This window comes from Canis aureus, chromosome 7, assembly GCF_053574225.1.
Source record: "Canis aureus isolate CA01 chromosome 7, VMU_Caureus_v.1.0, whole genome shotgun sequence".
In the NCBI taxonomy this organism is placed as follows: Eukaryota; Metazoa; Chordata; class Mammalia; order Carnivora; family Canidae; genus Canis; species Canis aureus.
This window is the reverse complement of record NC_135617.1, coordinates 12,119,270-12,128,626: the sequence shown is the minus strand read 5'-3', so window position 1 is coordinate 12,128,626 and position 9,357 is coordinate 12,119,270. Positions and strand designations below refer to the sequence as shown.

General features: G+C 36.0%; 1 long non-coding RNA gene across 1 annotated transcript; it reads left to right on the top strand.

The window, feature by feature from the left end:
• Window positions 1-463: 463 nt before the first annotated feature.
• Window positions 464-6,950, top strand: LOC144316765 (uncharacterized). The gene is made up of 3 exons (XR_013382617.1): window positions 464-640; window positions 1,187-1,358; window positions 6,760-6,950. It is a non-coding gene; the product is annotated as an uncharacterized LOC144316765 (long non-coding RNA).
• Window positions 6,951-9,357: the final 2,407 nt, after the last annotated feature.

Here is a 9,357-nt window from a genome sequence, read left to right as displayed (position 1 = left end):
CTCAGGCTCCCGGAGAAAGCCAGCCGCCTGCGGATCCTGGCTGCGGAGGCTACGGTCGCTCCGCAGTGCTCCCTAGTGCTCCCCGCGCAGCCACGTCTCCCGAATCCTTTACACGGAGTCCACCATCGACTGTCTGGGCACAGCAATGTCTTATGGAGCCTCAACACCCACCCACCACCTGTCCCTCCACAAAAAGTGACATTCTCCTACAAAAGTGGGCGTGCGGGGTCCCTAGGAGGCGGAAGCCAACGTGTTTTCTCTTTTCTCTGGGCGTCCGCACACGGGTTGCGCGTGCGCCCCGGGCCTTCTGCACGCGGAGGTCGCCTGGGGCCGCGGCCGTCCCGAGCGCTCGAAGCGCCGCCCTGCTGCCGAGGGGCTCTGCGGCTGCGCGCGGCGAGGTGTCCCTCCCAGGCTCCCGTCGCAAAGTTCCAGCGAGGCGCTTTACGGCTGCACGAGGAGCGCAAAAGGGCCTCGGTCGCGACAGCAGCCTCGACAGGAGGCCGCCCTCCGGGAACACGTGCAAGCGCGGACGGACGCCGCCGCGGCCCTGAGGCCTGGAGGAGGACGGCCTGGAGGAGGACGGCCTGCAGTCTAACTTCCGGCAGACAGTCTGGCTGAGGACCGCCCGGAGCTCTTCACGGTAAGGGCAGGGCCTGCGCTGCTCCATGTCCCCACCCACTCTTTTCCTGACCCGCCGGCTTGGTGGGGGAGGTTCCCTGCCCCGGGCCGGGCGGGAACCGTGGGCGCAGGCGGTCCTCTCCTGTGACCGGAGCAGGTCTGTACCCCAAAGCGGTTTGTCGAGTGACGTAGAAGGGCAGTTCATTCTGTCATCATGTTAGGCCACACTATACAGATATTTTCATTTTTTGCTACATGGACTGAAATGTTCTTGGTCCTAACACCTCCTTATAAAAATTCTTTCTTTTTTCAGGATTTTATTTATTTATTCAATGGCTCTACACAGGGAGCCGGATGTGGGATTTGATCCCAGGACCTCAGGATGAGGACCTGAGCCTAAGGCAGACGATCAACCACTGAGCCACCCAGGCGCCCCTAGAAATTCTTTCTTATTACATCCTACGTGAAATATTTTGCAAATGTACAAGGCTACTTTATATATATATGTGTGTGTGTGTGTATATATATATATGTGTATATATTTTATTTATTTATTTATTCATGATAGACACCAAGAAAGAGAGGCGGTGAGACCGGCAAAGGGAGAAGCCAGCTCCATGCAGGAAGCCCAATGCGGGACTCGATTATGGGACTCCGGGATCATGCAAGGCTACGTTTTTTTTTTTTAAATCCATTTATTTGTTCAACAAGAATTCATTGAATGCTAATTATGCTTAAGGGTGGGTTGATTTAAGATAATTTTCTGATAGTCCCATAGAGGATGTCAAAACTATACGTGTATAGTTGTTGACTTTTTCATTGCCTAACAATTTCGGTGAGTCTATCACAACTCATTATTTCCAAGCTAACTAATCAGAAGCCAGTAAGTTTCCTAAAATGTAGAATTGATTGATTGATTGATCGATTGGACTAGGCGGGTGATGTTATAGCGAAAGCTTCTTGGGTACATAAAAAAGGGATTGTACTAGTTCAGACATTGCATAAATTAATGCACGAACAAGAGAAAGTTCCAAATCATTCTTTCAAATCATGAAAGAGTTCACTGAACTATGTAACTAAACATTTTATGATTGACTTCAGTCTATGACTGAGACCAGAAGAGATTCACAGAATGTAAAAGGTGTAAAGTACATTTACTTTTCTTTATTGAGATTCCTTTGGAAATCAGAAAATTTATAATAACCTATCATCAACTAGGAGGAAAGGCTTTTTATTGATACTTTTATTAATCTCTACCAAGGATCTTTTTCTTCTCCCAAATCAAGCCGAATGACTTTTTTTTTTTTTTTTTTTCAAGAAGCAAAGCTGTTATTTCCTGTAGGTCATAAAGGGCCTTCTGCAAAATGTTCTAAATCTCCCTGGAGGTTTGACAAGTAATGGCTTAGGAGGAATGACAAATAAATGAAATTCATACTGAAGCTCCCCCTATACCTTGACTCAAGTCCTCTAGAAAATTATGTAAGTCATTATTCCCTCTAGCACAGCATGTTCTTATATGTACTATTCACTTGGACCAGCAGTTTTCCAGATTGGTAAGTTCTAAAGAGATGGAAAGCTGAGAAAAACTCTAACTTCTTTCAATTTATATATAATAGTTATTTCTTCTTCTGATACTATTTTCTATAGATAGTTATCTTCTGATATGTACATTTCTATATTTATAATATAAATTTCTACTTATATATGGCTTTGAATTAAGGGACTCGTTTCTCTAATATTGAAGGGTTTCCTCTAATAACTTTTGCTTTTATGTTGGCATTTCAAGTCATCTAAAGTATTGATTTTTAAAAATTCTTCTATTTCTGTTAAGACATTCTATAATCCTTTCACTGGCTAGTATGAATCATGCAGAAAATAGATTTTAACAAAAGTAAAAGATCTATCTACCTATACTTCAGTGCCATGACAAATCAAGCCTTGGCCATAGATTATACAACTACAGCTAATCCTGAAGTGAAAGCTATGCATCATAAGAGAGCTTGGATAGGGCCATGTATTTAGGTCAATACAAATTCATTAATTATTTGAAAAAAGGGATCCCTGGGTGGCGCAGCGGTTTAGCGCCTGCCTTTGGCCCAGGGCGCGATCCTGGAGACCCGGGATCGAATCCCACGTCAGGCTCCTGGTGCATGGAGCCTACTTCTCCCTCTGCCTATGTCTCTGCCTCTCTCTCTTTGTGTGACTATCATAAATAAATAAAAATTAAAAAATAATAATTATTTGAAAAAAATTCAAAGGTCATAGTGAATGAATGATGACAGAGTAACATCATGGGTAATTTACAAAGGGCAGCACACACCATAACTGTATGTTAGAATGTCAAATTGAGTTTTTATTTAAAATTTTACTGTACAAACTAACTTCTCAGTTTTCTTAGTTGGTGATTTTTAAAATAATTTCTTGTTTAGTAGTACTATTTTAGAATAACTGAAAAAGTTAATTTAGGCCATTTTACTATTAGCATGAAGAATCAATCCATCAAAAGATTTTGAAAGTGCAATGAAAACAATTTCATTCAATAAATAAGAAAACTCATATGCAATGCATAAATTGAGAAAGAAGATAGTAAATTACAAGTTGATGGTTTGAACAAGCATATGAAAATAAAATAAAAAATAAAAAATGAAATTATAAACATCCTAAGTAAGTAAATAGTATGCACACCTAAGTACAAACCTATTGATCCCAGGACCGTGAGGTCATGACCTGAGTTGAAGGCAGACGTTTAACCAATTAAGCCACCCAGGCACCCCTCGCCATGATGTTTTCTAATCAGAAGTCTTTCAAAGTACACAAACTACTTACATGATATCAGAAAGTGACAAAATTAGAGAACCAAGAATGGTAGACAGTCTTGCAAGTCATTTTAGATACTGCTCTATTTTTTTTTTGTCAAAAATAAATTACCTTTTCAGAGATCACATGGAGTTACTGAAAAACTCAAATGGTGGAATGTTTCCCAATTTAGCTAACCTATGTGGCATTTTAATATTCATATAGCTAATGATGTACATAAAGATAAAAAGTGATGTTTCTATGTGTTTAATGCAATTCAAAAGAAATATTAAATGATCCTAAGAAATCAGGTCAGAGATGAAATACAGTTGAGGATATAAAAAGTAAAAATTTTTCCTGCCTTTTGACTGTGAAGAGATGTACATCATGAATAAATACAGCAGACAAAAAGGTATGTTCATTTAAGAACACTGCCATCAACACAGAAAAAAGATATTTTTCTTTCTTTCTTGTTCCTCAAGTTTTTATTTAAATTATAATTAGCTAACATACAGTGAAGTATTATGATTCATCTCTTACATATAATACCCAGTGCTCATCACAGGTGCCCTCCTTAATTCCCATCGCCATTTAGACCTTCTTTCTACACACTTCCCCTCCAGCAACCCTCAGTCTGTTCTCTATAGTTAAGAGTCTCATGGTTTGCCTCTCTCTCTTTTTTTCTTCCTTCCCCTAAGTTCATCTGTTTTGTGTCTCAAATTTCATAATACGAGTAAAATCATATGGTATTTGTCTTTCTCTGAATTCTTTCGCTGAGCATAATACACTCCAGCTCCAACCATGTCATTGAAAATGGCAAGATTCATTCTTTTTTATGTCTGAGTAATATCCATTATATATATCTATCTCACATCTTCATCCATTCATCAGTCATTGGACATACGGGCTCTTTCCATAATTTGGCTATCATTGATAATGCTACTATAAACATCAGGGTGCATGTGCCCCTTTGAATCAGTATTTTTGTATCCTTTGGAGAGATACCTAGTAGTGCAATTGCTGGGGTATAAGGTAGTTCTATTTATCATTTTTTTGAGGACCCTCCCTACTGTGTTCTAGAGTTGCTGCACCAGTTTGCATTCCCACCAACAATGTAAAAGCATTCCCCAAAAGATAGATTTATTTTATTTATTTTAAAGAAAAAAATGGGCATAATGTACTTTAGGTAATTATTAGTTTTAATAAAATAAATTTTACAGTGGTTTACAATTCAGTTATATACTTTTTTAAAGAAAGCAATGAACAAAACTGAATAGAAAGGATAAAAACAAGCAGTAACACGTGAAAGAAAAGTTATCTACTAAAAATAAATTCAAATCAAAAATGTCAATGGGAACTAAAATATCAATGAGAACTAAAAATAGAACATTTATGATAATATGTGTCACATAAGAGTATTAATTTACTAAGTAATATAGCTTTAATGGACTCTAAGTTAGTGAAATAAGGACAAAGCTGAAAACTACAGACTCATAGAGGGAGATAACCTTAAATACTATCCTCAGAAAAAGGATAAGCAGACTTAAAGTCATAAAGTACAAATGCAAAACTTGGGCTGGCACACACATAAGAAATCCCAACAAAAACCACGTATGTGATCCTGAAGACAAACCATTGAGATCCAAACAGGAAACATTTTACAACCCATGTTCACTGACCAGAATTCACTGGTATTAGAATTAACAACAAAGTGATGGCCAAATAACAAAAAAATCTTTCCATTCAGGTATTTAATGCAAGAAACAGGCAAAAGCCAAATACATATTTATGCAAAAATGAAATCAAAACAGACTATGAAATGTGTAGAAATGAATCAAACTATATTACAAAGCTTGTGTGAAAATGTACAGATGTAAATATTTATTGAAAAATATAAAAAAAAGTTAAAATAAAAAAAAAAAGTTAAAATAATTTATCAAAGTCATCAACTCAAGAGGTTAGAAAAAATAACAAAATAAGCCTTAAAATTGAAGAACTGTATAAATCAATCTATGAACATATATTGACATAAAAATCTCAGGATATAACTAATCAACAAAACCAAAATATTTTTATCAGAAAATGTATATAATGAAATGGCTACATAGAAATTTGGATGAAAAAGAAAGAGGTGAGGAAAAAATATATTTTGAACAAAATAAAGCAGATAAACTTAAGACAATGATGTTTTAAAATAAAACAATCATAAAAATTTTACATTAACAATCCTAAACTAGAGGTAAAATGATTCAATTCATGAAAAATATAAATTAAAAAATACCTGAAGAATAGCATACATGCATATATTAATAATTTTACAAGAAAATTGAAAATAAGGATCTATTCAATACATAGATTTGTCATTTAGATTGAAGTAACAAACCAAGATCAGTGAGGCCTCCAGGGACTAGATACCAAGGAACTCCATTACTACCCATAGAGGCAAGGCTAAAGGAATGGTGTTACAGGAACCTGAAAAAAATTCTAGCCTGGAAAATAGGCCCTTTGCCAGTACTTGTAGACACTGAAAGAGGAATGGAGTCTGCTAAATCTCCAGGCCTAGATACAAAAATTTGGGTAATAATTTTTGCTGTCAGCTTATTCCATTAGCCAAGTGAACAGAAGCCAGATGCAATCAATAGAGGTCAGCATTTCTAGCCCTAGGAATAGAAAGGTAGAAATGTTTCTGAAGTGGCAAATGAAGAATAAGTTATCCAGTTATACCAAAAGTGGCCCAATTAACCTTGAAACATTGTTAGGATAAACTTTGGATGTCACATGTTATTTCAAAGCACTGTTTGAATTCATTGGGTCATATGTTGTTTATTATAGTTACAGTTGTATTTATGAGCAAGATAGTCCAGTAGTTGTGTCAATTTACGTTAGTTTTTTCTTTTTATAGCTTTTGATATTCATTTTTTTCTTACATATACTGGCTTACTACTTTTGACTTACTGCCTGATAGCTCACTTAAACCATAATAGTGCTAATTGCTGGCCTTGTTTATAATTATGAATATGTTTAGTTTTCAACACTGAATATTATGTGTGCTATAAATTTCAAACAGATAGCTTTCAATAGGGTAAGCCAGTTTTTTTCTATTAATAATCTGATTAAATCATTATTTTATGTTTGTATTAAATAGTGCTATTAAATGTTAGAAACATATATAAAATATTATCCATCAAGATAGGTACATTGAAATGTTATTATGGTAAAGTGATCCTGACTAGGAACTGTATACTCAATAGATTCAATGAAAAATATTAGTAAATGTCAGCTATTAAATGTAAGTGATATCAGCAAGATGACCTAATAGGGGATTTCCCACTGGTGCCCCCACAGCAATAATAGTTTGGCAACCATCCACGGACAAGAGTGCCTTTGTAGGAGTGTTGGGATCCAGGTGGCAGACTATGAAACCCCAGTGAAGCCCAAGGCTGAGGTGAGCCATTTTGAAAAGGCAAGTCCAAGCCCAGGTGGCAGATTCACTGACCATAGTCCTGGCTTTATTTATTTATTTATTTATTTTTAATTTTTTTAAAAATATTTTTTATTTATTCATGAGAGACAGAGAGAGAGAGAGAGAAGCAGAGACACAGGCAGAGGGAGAAGCAGGCTCCATGCAGGGAGCCCGACATGGACTGGATCCCGGGGCCCCAGGATCAGGCCCTGGGCTGAAGGCAACGCTGAACCGCTGAGCCACCTGGGCTGCCCAGTCCTGGCTTTAGACCCAGAAATAGCCCCACCCATTGTGGACTCAGCTGCCTCCTTGATTGGCTTTGGTTCTGTCATTAGCGCCACCCACAAAGGGACCTGGGAGGAATCATGCATGCCTGTCACAGGAATTAGACCCAAACTCATTTTACAAGATCAAAATTACCCTGATATCAAAGCCTAATAAGGATTCTTCAAGAAAAGAAAACTACAGGCCAGTGTTCCTGATGAACTTGATGCAGAAGTCCTCAATAAAGTAAAAGCAAACCAAATTCAATAGCACATTCAAAAGATCTACAGAACAATCTATTGGGATTTTCCTGAGATGCAAGAATGGTTCAATATATGCAAATAAAAAAATGTGAAAACTGTCAATGAAACGAAAGATAAAAACCATTTGATCATCTCAATAGATATAGAAAACTATTTTGACAAAATTCAACATCCTTTCATAAGAATTCTCAACAAATTAGGTATAGAAGGCCTGTACTTCCTTATAATAAAGGAATATATGACAAGTCCACAGCTAAACTCTGAGATGAGTGGTTATAAACTTTTCCTCTGAGATCAGGAATAATACAAGGGCACCCAGCCTCACCACTTCCTTTCAACTACTTAGTTCACCACTTCTGTTCAGGTACTTACAGTAGTTAGTAATGAAAAAGAAATAAAAGACATCCACATTGGATGTCTTGGAAGAAAAGTTAAATTGTCTCTCTTTGCAGATGACATGATCTTATATATAGAAAACCCCAAAGACTCCACCAGAAAGGTATTAAAACTAATAAATTCAGTAAAGTTGCAGGATACAAAATTAACATAAATTGCATCTCTATACACTAAAAACTATCCGAAAATATATTAAGGAGACAATTCAATTTACAATAGTATCAAACAAGCAAACACTTAGGAATAAATATAACCAAGGCAGTGAAAAACCTGTACACTGAAATCTATTATAAGACAGTGATGAAGATAATTACAATAGAAATAAATGGAAATGTATCCTGAGCTCACAGATAGGAATAATTAATATTATAAAAATATCCATACTACAAAAATTATGTATAGAGTCAATGCTATCCTTTCAAAATGATTTTTTTTTTACCGATTTAGAAAAACAATTATCAATTATAAAATTTGTCTGGAACCACAAATGGCTCCAAATAGTCAAAGTATCGTGAGCAAGAACAAAGCTGGAGGCATCACATTTCCCGATTTCAAACTATATTACAAAGGTATAGTAATCAAGACAATATGGGACTGGCATAAAAGCAAATACATAGACCAATAGAACAGGATAGAGAACCCAAAAATAAAGCCACATGTACAGGGTCAATTCATTTTTCACGAGAGCAGCGAGAATACACAATGGGGGAAAGGACAAGTTAGTCTCTTCAGTATTGGGAAAACTGGATATCACCATGCAAAAAATTAAACTTTTACACAATACATAAAAGTAAACTCAAAATTAATTTAAAAATGTATTACCTGAAACTGTAAAACTTCTAGAAGATAGAGAAAAAAACTCCTTGACATTGGTCTTAGCAATGATACTTTTTGAATATGACACTAAAAGCACAGACAACAAAGCAAAAATAACAAGGAGGACTACATCAAACTAAAAAGCTTCTGCACAGCAAGGGAAACATTATCATAGTGAAAAGTTAGCTTACAAAAATGAGAGGAAATGTTTTTAAGGGGTTAATATCCAAAATATATAAGGTATTGCTAAACTAAATAGAAAAAAAAATGAGTAACATGATTTTAAAAAGATCAAAGTACCTGAATAAATGATAATTTTCCAAAGAAGACATACATATGGCCAACAGCTATATAAAAAAGTGCTCATTAACACAAATAATCAGAGAAATGCAAATCAAAACCATAATGAGATGTCACCTCACACCTGTTACAATGGCTATTATCAAAACGATAAAAAATTACAAATGTTTTCAAGAATGTTGAAAAAGATGGAACCCTTGTGCACAATCATTGGAAATGTAAATTGGTACAGTCGTTGTGGAAAACAGTATCTCAAAAAATTAAAAATAGAACTACCATATGATCCAGGAATTCCATTTTGGGATTTTTTTCCCAAAAGAAACAAAAACAGTAACTTGAAAAGATATCTATACTCCCATATTCATCGCAGCACTATTCACAATAGCCAAGGTATATACATAATTTTAAATAAAATACAAGAGAATTTAAATGAAGAAAATA